Source organism: Danio rerio, chromosome 21 (genome assembly GCF_052040795.2).
Source record: "Danio rerio strain M-AB ecotype USA chromosome 21, GRCz13ab, whole genome shotgun sequence".
NCBI classification, from domain to species: Eukaryota; Metazoa; Chordata; class Actinopteri; order Cypriniformes; family Danionidae; genus Danio; species Danio rerio.
In genome coordinates, this window is record NC_141041.1 from 43,059,188 (window position 1) to 43,083,881 (window position 24,694).

Sequence of the window (24,694 nt, forward strand, 5' to 3'; positions counted from 1 at the left end):
AAAAACATGGATCATTAAATACAGAACCTGTTAATTAACAAATACATTTTATTATGCACAAAAACAAATCTGTAAATGAACAGTTCCATTATTTTTGTTTTATACGTTTTATACTTTTTAAATAGACATTGATCCTACCTTTCACAACTTTTGATGTTAAAATGTTTGAAAATGTGTCTTTTGTTGACATTTTCAATAGATTTCTAGATATTTTCTCGTTTGGTATAATAACAGTTCCATTGTTTTTTGATTTATGCTTTTTTCTTCTCATTTATTTGTGCTTTTGACTTGCATTATGAAACCTTAATCTCTTCTCTAACAACTTTTGATGTTGAAAAAATTGAAAAAGTGAATTTATTGACATTTTTAATCGTTTGAAATTATATATCGTTTGTACTGATGTTGTAAGTTACAGTACAAAAAAAAACCTAGTAATGAACTACTATTCTTTTTTTGTTATTTTACAGAATTCACGAAATACATGAAATACAGAACCTGTTAATTAACAAACACATTTTTATGGTCCACAAAAACAAATCTTTAAATAAACAGTTCCATATTTGTATTTATACTTTTTCTTTTAATTTATTTATAGTTTTGAATTGCATTATAAAACGATCTTACCTCACACAACTTTTGTTGTTGAAATGTTTGAAAAGTTGTGATTTATTGACATTTTCAATAGTTTTAAGTAACAGTTCCATTATTTTTTTATTATATTTTTTCTTTTCATTTATTTTTGCTTTTGACTTGCATTATTGTGGGTTTCCTTACAGGTTTCTGCATCTTGTGTTTATACACTATGAACAGCAGCTACGCTAATTATTCTCTTAATTCTCTATTTCCACCTGGGGATACTCATCTCGAGGCCCTCAGACTACGCAGCACCACTGATTTGATCCAAGACCAGCGACGAGATGATCCCGAAGTGTCCATATCCTGGACCAGGCCGTATCCTGAGCAGCTGCTGTGGTGGTCATGGAGGAGTGAAGAGCATGAGACTGATTCCTGTGACGCTCCAGGAATAGACGAGTCTTTACTGAGGCCCAACTTCCTGCCTCCACCGCTGAGACTGCAGCTCTGCACAAGACGTTTGGCCAGCGGAGAAATGATTTCGCAAGGTTTTTTTTCCCTCTCCGCTGTCGCCACTAGCTTGCATGGTTTGGGATTGGTAGAGCTACGCATCGATGGATTTGCTGTTCAGTGTTCAGGCCCTCAATAGTGTCTAACAAACCACACTGAACTGAGCTGAACTAAACTGAACTTAAACACTAAATACTGAACTACACTGTTTCAATTTATTATGATCTTTTACATAAAGCTGATTTGACACAATCTACATTGTAAAAGCGCTATACAAATAAAAAGGTGAATTAAATTGAATTATAAGCTCTTGATCTCTTCTTTAACAACTTTTGATGTTGAGAAAATTAAAAAAGTGAATTTATTGACATTTTTAATAGTTTGAAATGATATGTTGTTTGTATTGAGGTTATAAGTTACTGTACAAAAGCCTGGTATAAGTTTTCAACAACAAAAAGTCAACAGACCAGCAATCAGGGTCTCATAAATATACGTAAAAAACATGGATTATAAAATACCTGTTAATTAAGAAATATTTTTATGGTGAACAATAACCTCTGTAAATGAACAGTTCCATACTTTGTGATTCATGTTTTTTTTTGTCATGTATTTATGCTTTTTAATTACATGAGATGTTACCTCGCACAACTTTTGGTGTTAAAAAGTTTCAAAAAGGTGTCTTTTATTGACATTTCTAATAGTTGTAAGTGATATTTTCTGGTTTTAAAGTGCAAATTACAATGCAATTTATAATAAAGGTGTAAATAAAACATGAATTATGAAATACTGAACCTGTTAATTCAATTACTATTTTTACACTGCTAGTTTTCACGTACTTGACAAGTTATAAATTCAGTAAATAAAAATCTAAATTAAGTTACCAAAAGTGCAACATTTCAATACTCATATAATTAATAAAAACTAAACGCATCAACTCTCTTCTAAAATGGGACACAGCCAAAAAAGTAGCCCATGTTGAACTCACAGGCCACTGATGAAGTTTAAGACAAACACAGACGTGTGTGTGTATGTGTGTGTGTGTGAGGGGTGCGAGCACTGGGGTGACAGCAGTGAGAGCTGTGCTGAAACAGTAGCCGACCCCGGCGGGCCGCCACACAGGCTGTGAGTGGGCTCTTGCTCCAGGGAGGATAATTGGAGCAGCGCAGGCAACATATGGCCGAGCAGGGCAGCCTGCTGCTGCAGCAGCTGTGGACTGGTGCGAGAGATCAGAGACACATTAAAGCCACTGTTCCCCTCCCTGCATCTCTCTCTCTCTCTCTCTCTCCCTCTGGTTCTCCTCCCCCAGCTCTCTTCCTCTCTCTGTAAACGCTTATTTAAATGACAGCTCTTAAGCGAGTCTCCCTCCCCCAGTCCTGCTTCATGCCCCCGGGCAGCTCTTAATGCAGACCAGCAGCAGAAACAGAGAGAGAGAGAGAGAGAGAGAGAGAGAGAGAAAGAGAGAGAGAGAGAGAGAGAGAGGCCTGTCATGAACACAGAGTCAGCCAATGGACAAAACTAGTTAGAAACAGTTAGAAACCACAGTTGTGTATTGTATTGTATTTTATGATAATAATAATAATAATAATAATAATAATAATAATAATTGTTATTATTATTATTATTATTATTGTTATTGTTATTATTATTATTATTATTATTATTATTATTATTATTATTATTATTATTATTATTATTATTGTGGTCTTTAATTATTTAAGAAAAACTAAATTTAAAACTTCATAGCCCTGAGTGAAAAAAGTGTTTTCTCCTAAACTTTATAAGTGGTTGAGCCATCCTGCAACAACTGCAATCAAACATGTTGCACTTGCAACGAGTCTGTTATGAACTACCTTTTCATGGTTATGCCATAGCATCTCAATTGGATTCAGGTCAGGACTTTGACTAGGCCACTAAAAAGTCTTTATTTGTTTTTCTTAAGTCAGTTTAAGAAGTATACTTACGATGTGCTTTGTATTATTGTCATGCTCCAGAACCCAGGTTTGCTTTAGTGTAAGGTCACTAACAGATAGCTGGACATTCTCCTTGGTACACATTTATGGTCAAGCAGCAAAACAGTCCCAGACCACCTCATCTGAAATGCAGTGTTATTTTTATGTCACACATAATGGGACACACACCTTCCAAACAAATCTACTTTTTTTCTTGTCAGTCCACAGAGTATTTTCCCAAAAGTCTTGGGGATCACCAAGATGTTTTCTGACAAAACTAAGATGAGCCTTTATGTTCTTTTTGCCAGCAGTGGTTTTCGTCTAGGAAGTCTGCCATGCTAAATATTTATGGTGGAGTCATGAACACTCACCTTAACTCAGGCCTGCAGTTCTTTGGGTGTTGTTGTGGGGTCTTTTGTGACCTCTTGGATGAGTTGCTGCTGCGCTCTTTGGATAATATTGCTCAGACGGCCACTCCTGGGAAGCATCTGCGCTGTTCCATGTTTGTTCCACTTTTCACACAGGGCTATGCAGTTTTGAATTTAAGTTTTCCTTATTAATTAAAACCTTCATCTAAAAATGCATGATGTGTTTATTTCTGTTATCTTTGACTAATATTAAAATCAGTTTGATGATCTGAAACATTAAAATGGGACAAACATGAAAAAATAAGAAACCAGTAAAGAGGTAAACACTTCACAATTCTGTATAAAAATCTAACTGTGTTTTATAGTGTATGTATATATGCATTATATAATCACTTTACAATTTTAAGAGAGAGGGAGAGAGAGAGAGAGAGAGAATGTCATGCCAATAAAGCAACTTGAACTGAACTGAGAGAGAGAGAGAGACTGAGGTGTGCCGATAAACTTTTCGTTTATTTCCTCCATCTTGCCTCTGAGACATAATGAGAGCAAAAGTGCAGGTTTGTTATACCTCTCAATGTCTGTCTTCACCTAAGAGCACCATCACAGGAAACAGCGAACGCCATGCAAAATACATGAAGCTTCTTCTTGACATCATAAACACATCAAATTTGGCGCTGAGCAAAGAGGTATGACATCAGTTAACTGCGCACGTAAACTTACAGCGCTGATGATTTTGACAGGGATGCACTAAAGTGGCTTTTGACTGGTGAGTCTGCGGGAATAACAAGAAAAGCAGGAATGAAGGGAAAGGGGAGGCAGGGGTGACCTATGACCTTCTAGATAGGTAACTGGTGTATTTTACTCTCAGATAGACTACAAAAAGGCAAATCCATTCTTTTTTTTGTCGGCTTAGTCCCATTATTAATCCGGTGTTGCCACAGCGGAATGAACCGTCAACATATCCAGCAAGTTTTTACGCAGCGGATGCCCTTCTGGCCACAACCCATCTGGGAAACATCCACACACACATTCACATATACACTTCGGACAATTTAGCCTACCCAATTCACCTGTACCACATGTCTTTGGACTGTGGGGGAAACCGGAGCACCCGAAGGAAACCCACACGAAGGCAGGGAGAACATGCAAACTCCACACAGAAACGCCAACTGAGCCGAGGTTCGAACCAGCGACCTTCTTGCTGTGAGGCGACAGCACTACCTACTGCGCCACTGCCTCGCCAAAAAGGCAAATCCTGAAAGGTAATTGCTTAAACACCTTCGAGTAACTGAGATATTTATACTTCACTTGTGTGGAATATACACTCACCAGCCACTTTATTAGGTACACATGTCCAACTGTTCGTTAATACAAATTTGTATTCAGCCAATCACATGGCAGCAACTCAATGCAATCAGGCATGTAGACATGGTCAAGATGATCTGCGCCTGTTCAAAACGAGCATCGGAATGGGAAAGAAAGGTGATTTAAGTGACTTTGAATGTGGCATGGTTATTGGTGCCAGATGGGCTGGTCTGAGTATTTCATAAACTGCTAATCTACTGGGATTTTCAGGCACAACCATCACTAGAGTTTACAGAGAATGGTTTGAAAAAGATACAATTAAAAAAGAGAAGGTCAGAGGAGAATGACTAGACTGATTTGAGCTGATAGAAAGGCAACAGTAACTCAAATAACCACTCGTTACAACCAAGGTATGCAGAAGAGCATCTCTGAATGCACAACACATCGAACCTTGAGGCAGATGGGCTACAGCAGCAGAAGGCCACACCGGGTGCCACTCCTTTAAGCTAAGAACAGGAAACTGATGCTACATTTGCACAGGTTCACTAAAATTGGACAATAGAAGATTGGAAAACATTACCTGGTCTGATAAATCTCGATTTCTGCTAAGACATTCGGATGGTAGGGTCAGAATTTAGCATCAGCATGAAAGCATGGATCCGCCATGGATCCATCCCTTTATGACCAAAGTGTACCCATCTTCCGATGGTTACTTTCAACAGGATAAACGTGCCATGTCATAAATCGCAAATCATCTCAGACTGGTTTCTCGAACATGACAATGAGTTCACTGTACTCAAATGGCCTCCACAATCACCGGACCTAAATCCAACAGAGCACATTTGGGATGTGGTGGAACAGGAGATTCACATCATAGATGTGCAACCAACAAATCTGCACAACTTTCTGTTTTAATAAAATAATGTATTCACACTTTCAAACACTTTCAAAAGTTTTCAGTGCTATATATTTTATCAAATCATATTAATTATCCACATATCTGGAAGCACTCTCTCATTTTTTTAGATTATTAAAACTATTGTTACTATATATATATATATATATATATATATATATATATATATATATATATATATATATATATATATATATATATATATATATTATTATTATTATTATTAAGATCATTTTACAATAAATTTAAATAAGTAGTTTAAATAATGTATTATTTAGGGGGAGAAAATATGCTTTGGAGCTGAATAAATTCCCATAAATTACACAATAATATAATCACAATTTCATCTTTAATTCAAATGGTTTGTTGCTAATTCTGAAGACTTTTAAAGTTGATTGCAATGTCAGATATATGCAATTTATTACTGCATCAGCGCTTTCACTGTACATTATTCTCCAATTCATCAAGCTGTTGTACAGGAGCACATTTCTACCCCCGGAGCATTACTTACCCTCTTACTATATCAGCTGTCGCACCATGAAGTATTAATCATGTTTGAGGAGACAGAAACGACGGAACAGAACTATAGACAAGCAACCCTCACTTCTCCAGAGCCACTAAGAACAAAAAATGTGTCCAAACAGACAGCCAAAAGAGAAAGGGACCGCAATTCTTTTAGTGAATGAGAGCATGGAAAAAAAAAGAACAAAGTCTGATATTTAAATAATTGATAATGAGGTGATGGTTAATAATTTACATGAACAAATCAGGGAAGGTGGTAAGTTATTAATCTTTCAGCTGCACACCTTGCCCGACGGGCCGATGCTTCCTGAAAACGGACCAGAGAGCGAGAGTTCGGCCCACGGCTGGAGGGTTTAGAAGACCCCACATTTACAATCTGTTAAAGCACACTCGCAGAAACATCTCACAGATGATTCAAACTGATATACAGCAGCATAAAAAGGGGAAGTTTGTTACACGTCAGATTGTCAGTAATCAATAATAAGAGACCCAAGTGCCAACTGAATGTATGTGTGAGTCTGGAAAGGCTTTAGAGGAAGTTTATTTTCAGTAGAGTGAACCAGAAATGTAAATATTATCTGTATTTGATTTACTTTACTGTAGTTTTATATTCAAACAGGTGTTTAGACAAATAATAAAAAAAAAGAGATACCAGTACTGTACTGTACTAAACCTGTACTATTTTGTGTGATGTGACTAAAATACACATGCGCTACAATGCTAAATATTTAATGCTATCAGTATTGGTTTTATTGATTTATTGTTATGTCTGATCCAATGAACTGTAACCAACTGATCATGAGATCACAAAAATGGTTTTTGATCTGGCCTACATTATCTTTTTCTTTCTTTCTTTCTTTCTTTCTTTCTTTCTTTCTTTCTTTCTTTCTTTCTTTCTTTCTTTCTTTCTTTCTTTCTTTCTTTCTTTCTTTCCTTCTTTCTTTTCTACGTTGGGGGTGTAAAATTTTGATAAAAAAATAACAACAACAATAATAATACATTTTTGTTTGTAGTTTGTTTTAATATTTATGGGATCAAATCATTTTTAGATTTTGGGTCTAAATTTGTTTCATGTTTGTGGAACATACACTTTATGTTTCAAAAAATGATCCAGATCGGTAGCTATTACAATATTTCGCTGTCTGACATGTCAGTTACCAGCTTTAAAAAATAACTAATAAACAAACATAATACAGCCCCTTACATTACTTTGACATTGGTGTGTTAGTATATTGTATGTATTGTATATTTTCATAAAATTAATCTAAATTTCAGACATTTGTTACTCTAAAATACACAAAAAAAAGATCTGTGAGTCATAGAAAAACATGTTTTATGTTTATTTAAATTATTAAAGTAAGTTAAAACAAAGTCCCTTTAATCAAGGCAAGTTATTTCACTCGGCAGCCATCTTTGAAACGCCTCTCGGGCAGTATGCTCAGGCATTCTGTCTGATGGGATATACATAAAATTCTCCAAAACTGTTTGCCAAGCTTATATTTACATTACATATTAGAAATCACCAATAAAATTAAACAACATCTGCCTCATAACATTAATTTCTAAGCGTTTGAATCAAACAAAATCAGCATTTTTTAGGTTGCCCGAGCTAATGCACATGCGCACTCGAAAGTGATCACAACACCAACCTCACTTATGGCCGTTCTACATATTATCATCCTCTGGATAATGCTTTGTCAGATTGCGCTGCTTTTCTGAAGTAATTCACAACTTGGTCTGGACAGCGAATTTTCTCCAGAAATGAACTCGGCTCTTTGTTTACAAGTTTGTTGGCATTTTAGTTGCTGTTGTTATGTCATGTGCATTTGACAATTTACAAAAGTTGGTTCATTTAAAAGTACAGATTTCATGCTTTATTTGGATATATTTCTTATGTCTGTGAAGCAAGTATTCGCTGAGATTCCAGTGTTTGTTGACCACAAAAACTGTCGTAAAAGCACAAGTCTGGTCTGAGCTTCTCCCCTGGAGATTCTTTCTAAAGCGATTGATGATTGGCTCCTGTACTGGTAGGCGGGGCTTTATTCACCATAATAACCATTACACTTTTCCCCATTCAAACCATATGAGTGACACATCTTGAGTAGTTAAAATAAAGATTTTTTTTTAAAAACAAGATTCATCTTGATTTTTTTAAAGTCAGTTTGACTAAAGTTAATTTGGGTCAATAAGACAGCAACTCATTTACTGTATGAACTACACTGTAAAAGTATTTCTTTGCTGCCTTAAATTCTTTAGTTAAACTTAACTTTTCTGGACATCTCAGCTTACATCAGTCAAACTGGTTAAAAATAATAAGTATAACTTTGTATAATTAAAAAAAACTGTTGGTTCCACTTTGTATTATAGTTTTTCTCGATTGCTAAAACATAATTTTTAAACCCTCACTTCATTTTCTTATACCATTAAATACAAAACTTCATCTTCAAGCAATATTACAAAACCTCTGACTTCTCCTGCAAAATGAAACCTTTGCCTCAAAACAGTTTTAGGCCTACCCGTGTGTTCAAAATCAAGCACTGCTCTCCAATAATAAAGTGATCAAAATGATATAGGCTTTCAACATTGTTCAAAGCACTTTTAATCTCAATGTTCAGGGCCATACAATTTGTTCATTGTACAGCATACGGCCTACAATGCACTGAACTATAGTACACAATACTAAAAGGGACAAAAATCAAAAGTGGAAACGTGATCAATATGCTTTTTGTCTTTGGACTGAGTCAGACCAGAACACTTCGTCGACATCACAATGCAATATTGTCTCTCCTGAAGCAATGGGGGAAAAAGCCTATTGTGTGCCATATCCAGCCCTGAAATGATTCCTCGCCTATATCACCACATGCTAAGTCCATGACTTACAGCAGATCTACTCTGGTAAAGCGTTGCTTATCATACACTTTCCATAAAAAAACTTCTCAGATTCAGGGAAGGCAAGTATAAAGGGAGGTATAAGTTCATAAACTGACTATTACGCTTATCCTTTTACATCGTTTCCTCTAACCATGCTTAGACTCTCTCATTCCCAACTTCAACAACATGCTTATATCTGTTTTCACATAATTTAAAAAAAACGTGACATCAATTTTGAGTGGTTTTGTTTAATCAATGTCAGATTCTCTATTGGTATTTGATTGTTGCTACTTGCGTTTACCAGAATGAATGACAAGTGCATTAGAGTGCAGAATGTGTTTGGTTTTGCTGAAAAGTCTGAGTAAGATCTGCAAATTGTGTTTTAACACGTGAAATGGTTTAAGGTATTGACCACAGACTGCACAATTAGCCAAATGTATTTTAGCATATGAGAAAAAATGTAAGTGGCCTTAACTAATATGCACTTACACTGAAATGAGTCATTTGTTACAATATACTTGTGTAAACATGTTTTTACATTATACATATGACTTATTATGATTAAATACCTGCATGTAATCACATCTGTAATTAGTTTCTTTTTAACATTTGTAATTACATTGTCGACCCTCCTTTACACCTTGTGCCTGTTTCAGTAAGGAGGTTAAACCAACTCTGAGTTAAAACTTGAACTTTGAGTCGACTTATCGAAAGATTTAAAAGTTTTTAATGTTTTAGACTAGCTGATCTGAGTTAGGCTGAGGGGCGTCTTGCTGCAGACTCGGTGCAGATGCAATCTAAGCTGCATCCAATACTTTTTAATGTGTTCACCTAACCCTACCCCTAACCCTACTTCTCACAGTGACGTCACTAGCTCCACTGAGTGCATTGTGTCTGACATTGCATAAAGGCTGCATACAGATACTATTGGTTAGGTCAATCAAGTCTGAGTAGACTAATTCTGAGTTAAACTTGCACACTGGGACTATAAAGGCATTATCAATGGAGTGCAGACATTATGAGTCACCATAGGCATGGGACAATAACTGTCTTGAAGGTATACTGCGGTTTGAAAAAGTCAAGGTTTTAGAACCGACAAAATTTTCTATAATACCGTTCCTAAGGTATGTTACAATTTTTCATTTACATTTTTTTAGGACGACAGTATCTCCAGCAGAAAAAAAATATCCAAGAAAGTTTCAAATTGTAAAGAAATCTGTGTTTTTTTAAACAAGTGATGACAGCAGAAGTAAATTATTCATTTTCATTATTCAGCCTGACATGTTTTCTGTTCCAAAATATTATAAATCTTTCAAAAAATAAAATATAATGTGTTCAAAGGGGATTTTTTTTTACCCAGAAATTTAAAAAAAATATATTTTAGAGCAGTAATCACAATACTGTGATACCATGAAACCGTGATATTTTTATCCAAGGTTATCAAAAACTGTCAAAATCTTATACCGGCCCATGCCTACCATGGCAACATCTGAAAAAAAGAGATTAGCATTTTTTTTCACCAGCTGAACTTGATGTGCAAAATATGATCATATATTTGAAAAAAAGCAACACCACTGCATCTGCGAAACAGAGACAGCATGGGAAAACAAAGCTGCTCAAGTTAATGCGTAAGTTTACATTTGAAATATTTAAAGTATTTAAATATTTAAGTATAATAAAAAAATAAGCAACGTAATGTGTGACATTTATTGACTTTTCACTTGAAAAAGTGGGGAATTCGCAGTAATTTTGAAGTTATTTCAGATGTAATTTAATGAATTAAATTACATAAAATAGGCTGTATAGTTTCCACAACAAATTTGACAAAATAAGAATGCAGATAACCTTAACTTAATGTTCAGTGGAAATGTTTAAATTAAGGTTTCCACTTTTACACACATTAATCAGTTTAAGATAACATTTTTAAAAATGTAGTTTTTAATAAAGGTGCATGTGTGTCTGCCTTTATTATAGATCAAGTGGTAGAGGTTGATATGACATTTAAGCAGTACTAAAAAATAGTTTTTAGAACGAGTAATATTCCCATTAATCTAGTTACAGTACATGTCCCTGTCAAAGGACAGTGAATTAAAGATATTTATTTTTTGCAGTAATATCAAATGTAAAACTTAAAACTATGGTATTAAATCTAATTGTAATTTTCCCAAAAAAGGACAAGCCATTTTCATAACTTTGTTCTTTGTGTGACTGAAATGTAGGCAAGGAATGACTGAGGCTAAGATGAGAAATACGCTTAGTCTTTAAAAAAGGAGAGGAGACTCACAGAAACTCAGAGATTAGAGAATAAAACCAGCTTCTGACCAGGTTCACAGAGTAAGTTACCACAGTAACTGACTCTGAGCAATAGTTAACTCTCTTTCAGAAACAGACTTGACTTACCCTGCTTTCTTGAGATTGACAAACCTGCCATTTTGAAATGAAGAACTCAGAGTTTCTCTCATTTCAGGGTTAACATACTCAAAGTTTTTACTGAACTTCCTTTCTGAAACAGGGCTCTTATCCCACTCTTAAATCTACCCATACCACCAAACCTGTCCCCAACCTTTCCTTTATCCCACTTTAAGAATACCAGAAGTGTTCTGCAATACATTATCAACACACAAAGTACATTGTTTGATTCAAGTACATCAGCTTGTTAAGTGGTGACATGTTTGTGAAGTATGTAATACTGTTTCCGGGTCCAAGCCGCCATTCATTTAAGTGGAGAAATCATTCGTTCATGATCACGTTTTATTCCTATCACACATTAAAGTTAATTTTATAGAAAATCATAGTGTACACAACAACCTCTGGGCTTGCTGCATAACAAATACCAAAAATTTAACAATTTATAAAAAAATAATCACTTTCTGGCCATCGGATATTAGGCATGGACATATATACTGCGATTGTGATTTTCGAAAGCCTTAAATCGCTTTGTAAACGTTTATTATTATTTCATGAATCTCCCCATTCAGTTGAATAGAGCGCTTGGACCCGGAAGCCACTTCACGTGACGTCACACTTAACAAGAGGATAGTAGTCAAGACCACCTAATATACTGTAAACTTGCACCAAAGTATAAAAACCTGATTAACTTATAAAAAATAACTACATTTTATGTCATTACATATCGCCTAATATCTTTTTTTCCAATGTGCATAAGACAAATTTTCAATATGCACTAGTTTTGGGATGTTTATGAGTAGAGGCCGACTCACATGTGCATTAATTAAAAGACATAATTAGATGGTCATTTTGAGGCCGGCTGACCCATCATATCCGATGCATTACAGCAACAAAGGCCTCCTCTGTTGCAGCTGAGTGAGCAGGAGGTGCATCTGCTCAGTACAGCAATAGTGCTCACCCAAACCGGGATCAGATGAACAGATGAGAAAGACGAGTAAGAGAAGCACCTGCAGGACTCCGCCCACTGCACCCACTTTCCCCCATCGCCACGGAGCTTCACAGGTTGCCAAGCACCAACCATAGCGTTGCCAAGCAGGCACTGCATAATTTATAACACAGTGTTGCGCACTCATAACCAGCGCCCATACAACCTCATGATGGACACAGCAGAAAAAACACACACGAAAAAAACAACACACCGACATGAACGTACCTCACACGCGTTTGTGGCCCGAGTTAAAAAGTTCACCACAGACATCATTCAAACCCTTCCGGCAAGCTAGAAGATTGCACTCACCTTTTTCATATTGTTTTTTCAGTGATGTTGCTGCTGTTTTCAATAGAGATGATTCTCCAGGCATGGCTCTCAGTGGATGGACTGGGCCTGAGGTTTGGCCTTCCATGCGGAGACAGCTGCTTCTGCGCTGAGTAATCGCTCGCAGCCATGAACCCATTCGAGTATTGACCGCTTACTGATGAATGAACATCCTCCAACTGGCACTGTGCAGACCGCGGTGGTCCTTTGAGAGGGTTAAGGTCAGCCATGGCTACATATGAGAAGCGATGTCCGAGCAAATCATCCAAGGGCCTGGAGAAGTGCAGTAGAAGGCAGTGGCGGGAGCGAGCCACCTCTTTGAAAGGCAGACAGGAGAGTGTGTGCATGGGGAAGAGCATAGCTGGAAGTTTATATGTGTTCTCCCTGAACCAGGGGACTGAATAAATAATACAATAGATATTCCTCTGATGAAGTCTCGCAGCGGCATTCATAATTATTTCATTGTTGTGGTAATGAGAGCGCTGTCCCGCTGCATGGTGCGCTGTCAGGTACAAACGCTGTGCCTCCATCAGGACTGCATTCACACTGGATCAACAGTCCTGATCATGAGCACTGATATCAATAACAGGTTAAATAATACAAAAAATGCATGAACGTGCCAAAAAAATGAGACATTAGCCCCTTTTTGACATAGAGGATTGCATGGTAAATGATACCAGTAATTTTCTGTGAAGGGATTTTAAGATGAGGCCCTTTTAAAAATACCAGTAAATAAGTTTCCAGACTGAGAAGTTGTAACAGTACCTGTAAATTTCCAATATTTTGCAAAAGGAAAGTATGAGCACACATAAATACAGGACATGCTGACGTGAGACGTTTCCAACATTCATTCTGAAAATGTAGCCCGATAAACATATCTGGAGATTGCAAATTATATAGCCAGAACTACGCAAGGCTGCATTTTTTAAAACCATCTTTAAAACCAACGTTATTGGGCGGTATGACGCTGAAGTAAAAAACAGTTTAAAAACTGAAGTAAAAAAATAAATAAACAAAATAAATAATAAAAATAATTAAAAGTAATTAACCCTCCCGTTTTCCAGGGATTCTCCTGTATTTTACAGTTCTATTCAGCTATGATCCCGTAAAGCTATTTTCCCGTTTTTCTCCAGAATTTTCAGTCTTTCTCTGAAGGGTGGCAAATAAAAATTAAAGAGTCGAGTGCCCCTATATGTAACCCATTCCGCCGAACCACCAGGGGCCTCCCCTGGCTCTTAAATGTGAGTCTGTTCTGTGCTTTTGCTTTGATTAGATTCGTAAAACCCTTTAAAATAAACATAAAAATGGCGCGAATCCCTTCCTTTTCATTGCAAGTGTTGTCTCCCCTTCACATGCAATCCTTAAAACAGTCATATAACGTTAGAGGTGCATGATTGTCAGCTGACATGTTCCAAGTGATAAATAGACTCTGTTTCCCAAACGGATTCTGTACTCATGATTTTAAGCGGAGCAAACGTCTAGGTTTTGGGTGCGTGTTTAAACAGACATATACACATGATTAATAATAACAATATCTAAAGATGTTGATCTTGGTGGTTGTTTTTTTTTTTTTTTTCAAACAAGCAATTTTTTTCCTAAATGAGCATAAACAGTTAGGAAAGCAATCGAATGCTTTCGTTTCAATGTTAGATGTGTACATTTTTAAAGTTACACCTGTTATTTAATGTAATCAGATGAAATAAATCTACATAAATGATTCCTTCGTTGCTTTTTAATCAGAATGTGTACGTTATTCTGTGAAGAAACGGCTAATGAGATTTGATTCTATTTCTTTATAATAGCTATTAATTTTATTTAGCTCAAATGTTTGCTAATTTAGGCGAGGCAGTGGCGCAGTAGGTAGTGCTGTCGCCTCACAGCAAGAAGGTCGCTGGGTCGCTGGTTCGAACCTTGGCTCAGTTAGCATTTCTGTGTGGAGTTTGTATGTTCTCCCTGCCTTTGTGTGGGTTTCCTCTGGGTGCTCCGGTTTCCCCCACAGTCCAAAGACATGCGGTTCAGGTGAATTGGGTAGGCTAAATTGTCTGTAGTGTGTGTGTGTGAATGTGTGTATGGATGTTTCCCAGAGATGGGTTGCGGCTGGAAGGGCATCCGCTGCGTAAAAACTTGCTGGATAAGTTGGCGGTTCATTCTGCTGTGGTGACCCCGGATTAATAAAGAGACTAAGCCGACAAGAAAATAAATGAATGAATAATGACATGTTATAAACTAAACAATAATTTGTTATGAACAAATGACAAGTTAATTTATGCGCTTATCATGAACTTTAGCTACAATTAGCACAGCACAAATTCTTGTTAGTACATGATTGTTTGTTAATTAATGTATTAATTACCAACTTAGTTTATGCTTAATTTAACCATCATGAACTCATCACATCCTAATGTATAATTATATCATTACTTTACTTGGGGGCATATCATCAATAACATACTCTTAACTACTCATGCTCTCCTTGTGCATGTCCATCTAGTATGTTTGCAATGAAAATGAATAGAAAAGGGTTCTGTCAACATTAATGAGAACAGTTTAAATACAGAAGTTCTTGAGTAGTTAAGGTGATGTGCCCCGCCAAGTAAAGTCAGGACATAATTATACATTAACAGCTCATGAGTTCATGTTGGTTACATTTATTTCAAACTTAACTGTTAATTTATACATTAATTAACTAATTAGTTAATTAACAACATGAACTAACAAGTATTTACAGTTTTTCTCAGTCGCTTTGGTGCATTTCTCACACTTACATTTGAACAACAGGTCATGCATTTCTCGAAACAATTAGTTACTTGTGCACATCCAAGTAGCAGTTTCTCATTCCTTTCAGCAAATTGCAGATGCTTTCGGACATGCATCATTTGCTTTCATACAACTCTCTGCTATTTATAACATTATCATTTGCTTATGTCATGTCAGCCAAAATTACAGTTTTTCTTGTTTGCTTTAACCTGGTTAAAGAAACTAGGTTCCACTTCATTTTCATTTTCACTATCCCAGCAGAGCAAAAGACCGGTCTTGCAAATGTGTAAACTCTTTCTCATTGGGTTGACACATTTTCCCCACCATTTTTCAAAACAGCTAACACGGATGTCATTCACGCAGTCCAAACTCCATTGTTTTAGTTATGGTAACCAAACAGAAACCATCTATTCCTAACTATTAGAAACTACCAACATCAATATGAATTCAGTGAAGCACCGGTTTGACACTACTTCACACAAATCTTCAAAAAGCAATCAGTCTGCAAACCTTATAAAACGGTGGAAGGTCTGTGTTGTTCTGTGACAGCATGGATGGAGGAGGTCAATAGTGGCTATGTCTTATACTCCCAAAGGATTTGACTATATATTGGTTTACATGTGTTTTCTCTAATATTTACAGTATTTGATTACTTTTGTCTGTTTTTACAGTATTTCAGTTTTCAGCCACTGTTTGAAAATTGTCATGAATTCAATATAAATGTAATCAAAGCATTTCTTATTCTGGATTCAATTCTTTGCAAAAAGGCAAATTTGACAGCCCAAATAGAAAGACAACAAATGGCATTGGCAATAGGCTACAATGACAAGCAATGGTAGTGCACTGAGTTCTGTATTTTGTTGTCCATTGTGTAATGATTAATTGAAAGAGCTCATATACTTGTTTGCAAGTTGTGTTGTTTGAAGGTAAAACTAGCTTTTGTTGCATATTTTAAATGTTTTGACACGGTATGTGCCTTTTGCAAGCAAAATGTGTCATTTTGACCATGAGTGCCGCTGTTTAGGCCTGTGTGTTAACTGTTTTGAAAATGTGGAGTTTCAGTTGACAACTACATCCCAGCAATTGAGAAAAACTGTAACTAAACTTGTAAATGCTGAATAGTCATTGCAAATAAAACTAATAGTCTTCATTTCATTACTTGAGTCATTACATACAAAAATGATGAACTAGTTGTCAAAATCTTGCAAGCTAATTTTATATATAAAAATAAATGTTTAAATCTTTATTTTTCTGAAAAAGTCTTCTAAATTGAACAGTTTCATGAATGATTTACAGACCTGTGTATGTATGTTGGTTCAGTTCCAATATGTTCTGCAATATTGTTTACAGTTGTGCACAGCTCTACCCAAAGAAAGTTTATGTTTGTTGTAAATAAGGGTGTATTTATTTTTCTGCACAATGCTGTAAAACAATTCAAACTGTAAAGAGCAAATGCAGAAAAAATGTGAAACATTCATATTCAGTGTCTTGTAATAGATACACTCACTAAATGCAGTGATGTCTAACTTTACTGTAGTTTTCAATTGGCTGTGCAAACAGTATATAGTACTATCTTGAGCATTTTCACGAAGTTTTACCAAAATCTGACTTTTTTGCATTGAAAAAATGTACAGAGTAAACTGACATAATGAAAACATGACAAAGTCTTTTGACTATCTTGTTCATAAACAATGGTGTCAGGACTTTTCATTTTGATGATACTGACACTTTGATTGACACCAATACTTGCTTTTGAGGAATGAGCTCTCCATTTTAAGCATGTGACAGGCTTTTGCTGGTTATCAGCTAGGTTTTGCAGTTTGTACTAATTGTTTTGAGAAATGCATTAACTGTTGTGCAGAAATGCACAGGTGTTGTGAGAAACGCACCAAAGCGACTGAGAAAAACTGTAAGCTAGGCGTTATTTACTCATAAACTCACGTGACTCTTTTTGTAGAGAGAGTTCATTATTAGCGCGTACCTTAATTCATCATTAATTCATAATAAAGTAATGTTGAGTTTACATGTTAATACATCGTTATTCATGTACTGTTGTTGTAAAGTGTTACCACAACACTCAACACAACTCTTTACAAAAACCAGCAGCTGTTTAAGGGTCATTTCTGGTTAAAAAGGTGATAATTTACAGGCGTTTTGAATTGGACATGTAAATCGTGCGTTTATAGAAAAATTAGTTTTGAGTTTACCAGTATATCTGGTAATTGTACCAATATTTAATGATATTAGTGTGTGAAAGAGGCTATAGACTAAAGGTAACTGCTGCCAACCACAGCACTTGTAGGGTACGGACTGAGATTAAAGGGTGAAAACTGAGGGAGCCTCTGGAGTGTGTGTGGTATCTGGTGTGAGAAAGTGATACTGAGAGTCTTTGTGCTGTGGTGACATGAATGCCACTGCTTGGGATTCATTGTAAAGTCAGCCTCAAGTCCACAGGGGAGGATCTTGGATAAGAAGGTCAGGACACTTGTGTGCATCCATTTTCCTCTGTCTCTTTGCACACGTTTAATGAAGACATGTGGGTACCAGGTTCAGGTTAATTTTCTCTTAAATGTTGTTTGTGTACCAATGATGATTACTAGAGGCTTAAAATATTAATTGTTATCAGATTTTTTAGTAATTTAATTTAGAATGATAATACAGAAACTGTGCAACGCGATGGTGCAGTGGGTAGCGATGTTGCCTCACAGCAAGAAGGTTGCTGGTTCAAACCTCGGTGGGTCAGTTGGCATTTCTGTGTGGAGTTTGCATGTTCTTCCTCTGTTGTTGTGGGTTTCCTCCGGGTACTCTGGTTTCCCCCACAAGTCCAAAGATATGCGCTGTGGGTGAAAAAAAGAAAAGAAAATGAACAAATAAATGAATGAATGAATGAATACAAAAACTCCCTTTTCTTTGACCATGTAGATTTCTGAGGTCATGCAAAGGGTTAAACCTGCTTAAAGTTTTCTTGCATTCTTAGATTGTCTCACTGGCATAAGAGTCAAATTAATAATCAGTTTCATTTTTAACAGAAAACGAGTCAATTCCCCTTGACAACATTTATTTCAATCTTTGTAATCATAGCTTTGAGAATTGAGAGTTGATTCAATTATTTTAGGAAAGAACCTGTCCAAATTACTGTAATTTCCTAGCCTTATTGGAAGACTATTTGCAGACAACTCATCTTAATGTTTACTAAATTAATCATATATGGATTTAAATCTTTTTAGCATGAGTACTTGTCATAATCCAAACATGGACCACGGTGAACTTTCAAAACCCATGTTCATACATGAGCTCCAGATAGTGTCTTAAAGATTGAGTCTCAGAGTCTCCCTCTGGGACAGGCCTCTGGTTTATAAAGCACAACAAGCGGAGCTTTAAAACCCCAGATCAGACGGGACATGCGAGGAACAGCCTGGGGTTTTGAAGAGAGGGTGCTCTCCGTTGCCTAATCCTGTTAGAACTGCAAGGAGGGAGGATGGGGAACACAATGGCACCCCGTCCTGCACCAGCTGGGGTCCCGAGCGCTCCTACCCAATGCAAACCCACCCCCTGTTCCCCAGAGGCCTTCAAAATCTGCTCTTCAGTGTTCCTCATGGTGTTGAGCAGCTCAGCATCCCACCTGCAAAAACCCTCAATGCCATTACCTCTACTCCGAGAGGATACTACATGTGGTCTATGACGATTTACGTAAAAAAAAAAACTAAAAATACAAAACACAAAAGTTTACACCATAAAGAAGAATAACAAGAGGGTTTGGAGACCTCCAGTTCCTATTGTGCAACACTTTCAGACTGAGTCAGAATTTTTTATTGCATCACAGCAGCTTTAGCTACAAAAACAGCAAAAGCAAAGAAAACATGCAATATACATAAAGCATTACAATCTAGTTCTACAAATCTCTGCATTTACCATTAAGGCTGACTGATTTACAAAGGAGTGAATTCTATAGATCCAATTTGCTAGTAGTAATATAAACTAACTGCAACTTTGTTTGTTACACATGTTTGAATTCTTATCAATATTTCTAATCAATTACAAGGCAGCAAATCATTTATTGTTATTATTATTATTATTATTTTTTTTTTTTTTTTGCATGTAGATGTGGTCAGGTCATATTTCAGAAATTGGATCTATGTGGATTGTCAGCACAACAATCTCTAGGTTTTACAGGGTTTTACTATGAAAATCCCATGATGAGGTTTAACAGTAGAAAGACAATAGTAAATCAGGTAACTTTGAAGCAGATGAGCTACAGCAGCAAAATATTTCACCTGGTGCCACTTTTGACAGCTGCAAATCAACGTTAAAGTTTGGACAGCATGCCAAAATTGGACATTTTTCAAATTACCTGACCTCAGGAATCTCAAAATGAAAGCATGGGTATATCCTACTGTTATTTTTATTGGTTACTTTTTTTAAACTTAAAATGAACTACCCAGGACAAACCAAACCGATATCAAACAACGAATATAAAAAAGTTTGGGTAAAAGTATGCCTATGATTCTGTCTGGACCAAAATGCTGTAAATGAAAACACCAATTAAGCGAAAGCCAAATGAAACGAGTTCTGTGTGCCTGCATGAGCAGATGAATCTTTCCATACATGCAAGTTCCAGTAGTTTATATTCAATAAACTGGAACTAGTGCTGCACACATACAAACAATAAAAACAGCAGCGTTTATTTAGCATTTTCACAGTACTTCTTGCACATTATAGAGGGATTTCCCATGCAAATTTGACTGACACCAAACAGGTAAATATAGGGATCCATTGTATTGTCACAGCCAGGCCAGGTTCTCCCCACATACAGTCACATGATTCACCCCGTTTACCGTCACCACATTGCACCTGCATGTCATCTCATGCTCATCACTCCACTCCATAAATACTGTACCTGCATACTCCCTCACTCAGTGTCTGGCCTCATTGCATCAAGAAGAACAATAATGGTCAGTCTATTCTAGGTCCTATGAGTTATACTTACCTCGTCTGCTCCTTGTCTCCAAAGCTAAAGTCACACTGGACTTTTCTCCCCCATTGACTTCCATTCATACCCACGCAAATGCGTCAGACCAGGAATGCAAGTTCATGCGTCAAGTTTTGCAGTTCACTGAGGTGCAAAGTTTAAGCTTGGTGAACTCTGACCTGCTTGAGACCAATCAAGGATCAAAACATGACCTTTCCAGACAGAATTTTAAAATATGGACCAAATATAGACGCTTTTTTAAATGTCTAATTATCTTGTGTAATCCTGCCCTCTTGTGCAGCGCCATACAACAGAATTTTGCATGCTCAAACTCGTGTGTGACCAATCTTTGGGCCCAATCCCAATTCTACCCCTTAGCCCTTCCTTCCCTTACACCTACCCCGTTTTGCGCATTCCCGTGAAGGGGTAGGGGTGTCCCAATTCTCTTTAGCTTGAAGGCGTAGGGCTAAGGAAAAGGTGTAGATAGCCCTTCGAACAGAGATTTTACATGACCACACTCAAAACCAAGGGGTAAGAAAATTTCCCAGAATAAACCAGCTACAATGACAGGATAGATCTACAAATTTGTATTTTTTGGCATTATTACGATTTTTTACAACCAACAAGCACATGTTTTAATATATTTGTAACCGCGTTCCTGTTTTATCGTAATGCTTTTAAAAAAATGAAATTAAAAACTTTTAAAATTAAATTTAATAAAATTTTGCTATCTATAAAGCATAATAATATCTCCTGTATAGCAGTCCCACAACATTCTGTCACTTGATGACACTCGAATACCCTGTCAGAAAAGTCTAGTGGCTAGGAATGGGCTTTTTACAGTGTCTACTATAATTTTAATGTGGTTGTTGGTGTGTTTACATAGATTAATATGGCCACGGTGTAAAGTTATGATATTATTGCCACATTAAATTGTTATGATAACATAATATATGCCTTCGGTGATTTCTTGAAGATAAATACCAATTTAGGCAAATTAAGCAACTGGAATAACTACAGCAGTCGCGATCGTCTGATCTCATTCTGTATGAAGCAAGAGATCAGGATGACTAATGATGACGTGTGCAGGTGCTGTAGTGCTGTCCCATTTCTTAGGGGTAAATTTTGAAGGGTTAGAGGTACAAAGATTTAATTGGGATTGGGCCTTGTTATTGTGTGTCTCCGATTCTATGTTGTCTCATCACTGTCACCAGTTGCCAGTTTACTCCACTACGGCTCCACTGCTCTTTATCTGTAAGATAATAGATTTTACCTGTTGACATTGCATATGTTTACTACATCTGTTACAATAAACTCTTTACTTACTCACTCAGTCCTTGTCAACGTCCTCCTTCTGTGACAATAGCTAATGCCTAGTTCAGACTGCGTGATTTTAGCCCTGATTTGGCTCGCTGACAGGTTTTGAGAAATCGCCGACAAATGCCTGTAATCACAGGCAAATCGGTACTCGTGCACGTGAGTGACAATCACACAATATGAACTATCAAAGACGTGATCTGAGAGAATCACCGATGAGTCGCCGATGCCTGTGAGATATTTGGCGTGCTAAATATCTGGAGCTGTCGGCGATTCAAATCATGCCTTGTGAAATGAGTTTTGACTGAAAATAACATCAGCAGTCACCTACAGCCAATGAGAGAGCGGCATTCACTTTTGTGTGTGTGTGTGTGTGTGTGTGTGTGTACCTGCTGCAGGCCAGCGGGGGGCTGGGGGAAAAGTTAAAAGCGCTCTTTTTCGGCTTTTTTGGACCCACGAGAAGGAGGAAAATCTAGTGGAGGTTTGAAAGAACTCAGGAGCAACCGTGTCTGTTTGACGTTTAATACAGAAAGAAATTAGTGTATTATCAACGTTGAGGAGAAATGGCTAATTCCGTTTAAACCCAAGTGAGCAAATTTGTACATGTTCTACCCCAATAAAGACTTCTTTCTCATTATGTAGTTAATAACAAAAGATATACTATGTGTTTTTGGCTGTGAGACGTAGTTTGGACGAAGTTGTCGGCGATTCTTCCTACAGTAAAGTCATGCAATGTGAAAGTACCTGTTGCCGATCCATCTTGCAGTGTAAACAAAGCAGCGACGAAACGCTAGCCCAGATAGTCATGCAGTGGGACAACATCTGTGACACGGTGACACGACTAGTTTGAAAATCATGCAGTCTGAACTCGGCATTAGTTACTGCACAAAATAAACCTGATTTAATGTTCACAAGCCAAGATTCCTGTTGTGATTCCCCATTTATAATTGTATACACTATGCAGCTGTGGTGAATCTATCAATTACAAAGTACGTGGCTTAAGTATTCAAAATGCTATAAAATAATAAGTGTACCTTTTACTGCTTCCTGAGGTCGGGTCACAGATAGTTAGAACAAATCTTTTAATCCCAGTTTCTTTTCAAATCTGGTGTTGTGGACATAATCAGACACATTATTACTGAGACATGATAATACATTACCATTCATCGAAAACTGCACTGCTAAGTCATAGTGCAGTTGGCCTCAAAATCAATGAGACTTGGATCCTAATTTAGAATCAGTAAATTTTAAAATAAACACTTGTGTTTATATCACTCGCACACATTTCTGTCCAAACAGCTTCCAAACGTTGTTTTGAAAATGCAATCTCATGATGGTTGGCTCATGAATTTATCTGGTCCTTTTTTAGATTTTGCTACTCATATTGACTACAAACTTTGAGCAAATTCTTATTTGACTGAACAACGTTGCCTTTAAAGTAGTGGGAAAAAAAACACTAGCTGGCCTAACATGTAGTGCTGTTTAACACTAAACAAACATGAAGAATTTGCCTGCGCAGCCCAAAGACCTTAGACAACAGAGCAAGTTTTTAAACCTTTAAAGCAATTCATGTCATACTTACATCAATGGGAGAAAACTACAAGACATGCATAGATAAACATATGTATATGTTATCACATATCCACCAAAGTTTTTAAAAGTTCACTCTATTTCCCCATTTCTCAGCTCATTACTCACATCACAAAGATTCAAACACGTCTACAACATCGCCTACACACACTCTGCTACAGCCAGCTCCAAATGAACCAACAATTAACACAGCCGTCCTTTGAAGTGTCCAATACACTGAATAAAAGCAGCTCCTCTTGAAGAGTCTAATAAGGGCAGATGAAGCAAAGGAATAAGGCCAGGACTTGGAGGAACGTAGGAGAACGGGGAGGGTGGTAGGGTGACTGGCGGCCTCTACTTAGACAGATACACCCACTATGAAAAAAAATCAATGAGAGAGCATCAGTTGGCATTTCGGTCAACGCTCTGAGCGGCAAGCATAAACACACTTGGCCTCAAGCAAAGACATTAATATTTCAATAAATAAAGAAGAAAGGAGATCCAAGACAAATGTTTCAGCTTTTGGCCCTCTTCCTCTTTTCATAGCTTCTTACTTGGCATCTGAATGAGCAGCTGACGGTTATGTAAAAGTCACACAACACACATCTGTCTGATATGTCACACAAAACACTTCCTGGTATACGCAAAGAAAGATCATTTTCGGTCTCCAAAGCACTGTGGAGTAAAACTACACTGGGATTCACATGTCATGAATATTCCTTCGGCATCATATTTACATCATTTTGCTTGTTTATTCTTTTCCCTCCTTTGTTTTACTGTTGTCGAACAAAAAAAAAAAACATGAGTGACTCTAGGTTTGATTGTATGCAAATGTAAAATTACATGCGCGGTGGAATTTTAAGCTAAAACTATCGCTGTGTCCTCTGAGGTTTGACTCAGAGGAGAGCGACAAGGCACTGTGAGCAAACTCTCTCAACAAAAACGCAGTCATTGCAACACATGCGAACCAAACAACTATTTAAAAAGCACACACATTTTTTTCCAGCTCAAATCAGCATCGTCAATACAATCACATTGTTTTCACCTGACTAAGGTCCCAGGGGCTCTCGACTGTCGAGTGGGGGGTTGAAGCACAGCACCCACCATGCCGGGGAACAAGTAAACAGGCCTGTACTTAGCTTTTACACGCCAATTCAAAAGCAAAGGCTCTTTATGTTCAACTGCTGTAGGGCTCTTCTGCATAATTCATAACCACTCAGTTAATCTATTGATCCAGACTTAGTGCGGCCCATCCCGTTTGGACGGCGATCGGCAGGTAACTGGCGGAATGGTGCAAAGAGAATGACGGGGGTCCAAGGAAACGATACTGATCATAGTATGTGC

The 24,694-nt window shown here is 37.0% G+C and overlaps 1 long non-coding RNA gene and 1 other non-coding gene across 3 annotated transcripts in view; both read right to left on the reverse strand.

Annotated features, from left to right (window-relative positions):
• LOC147832012 (uncharacterized) overlaps window positions 1-13,085 on the reverse strand; it is a 133,450-nt gene extending 120,365 nt beyond the window's left edge. For both annotated transcript variants that reach the window (XR_015520631.1, XR_015520630.1), the window contains exon 1: window positions 12,721-13,085. This is a non-coding gene — a transcript (uncharacterized LOC147832012). The remainder of the gene's footprint in view (window positions 1-12,720) is intronic.
• Window positions 1-24,694, reverse strand: part of LOC147838945 (uncharacterized) — a 1,276,407-nt gene that overhangs the window by 164,534 nt on the left and 1,087,179 nt on the right. The window lies entirely within an intron of this gene.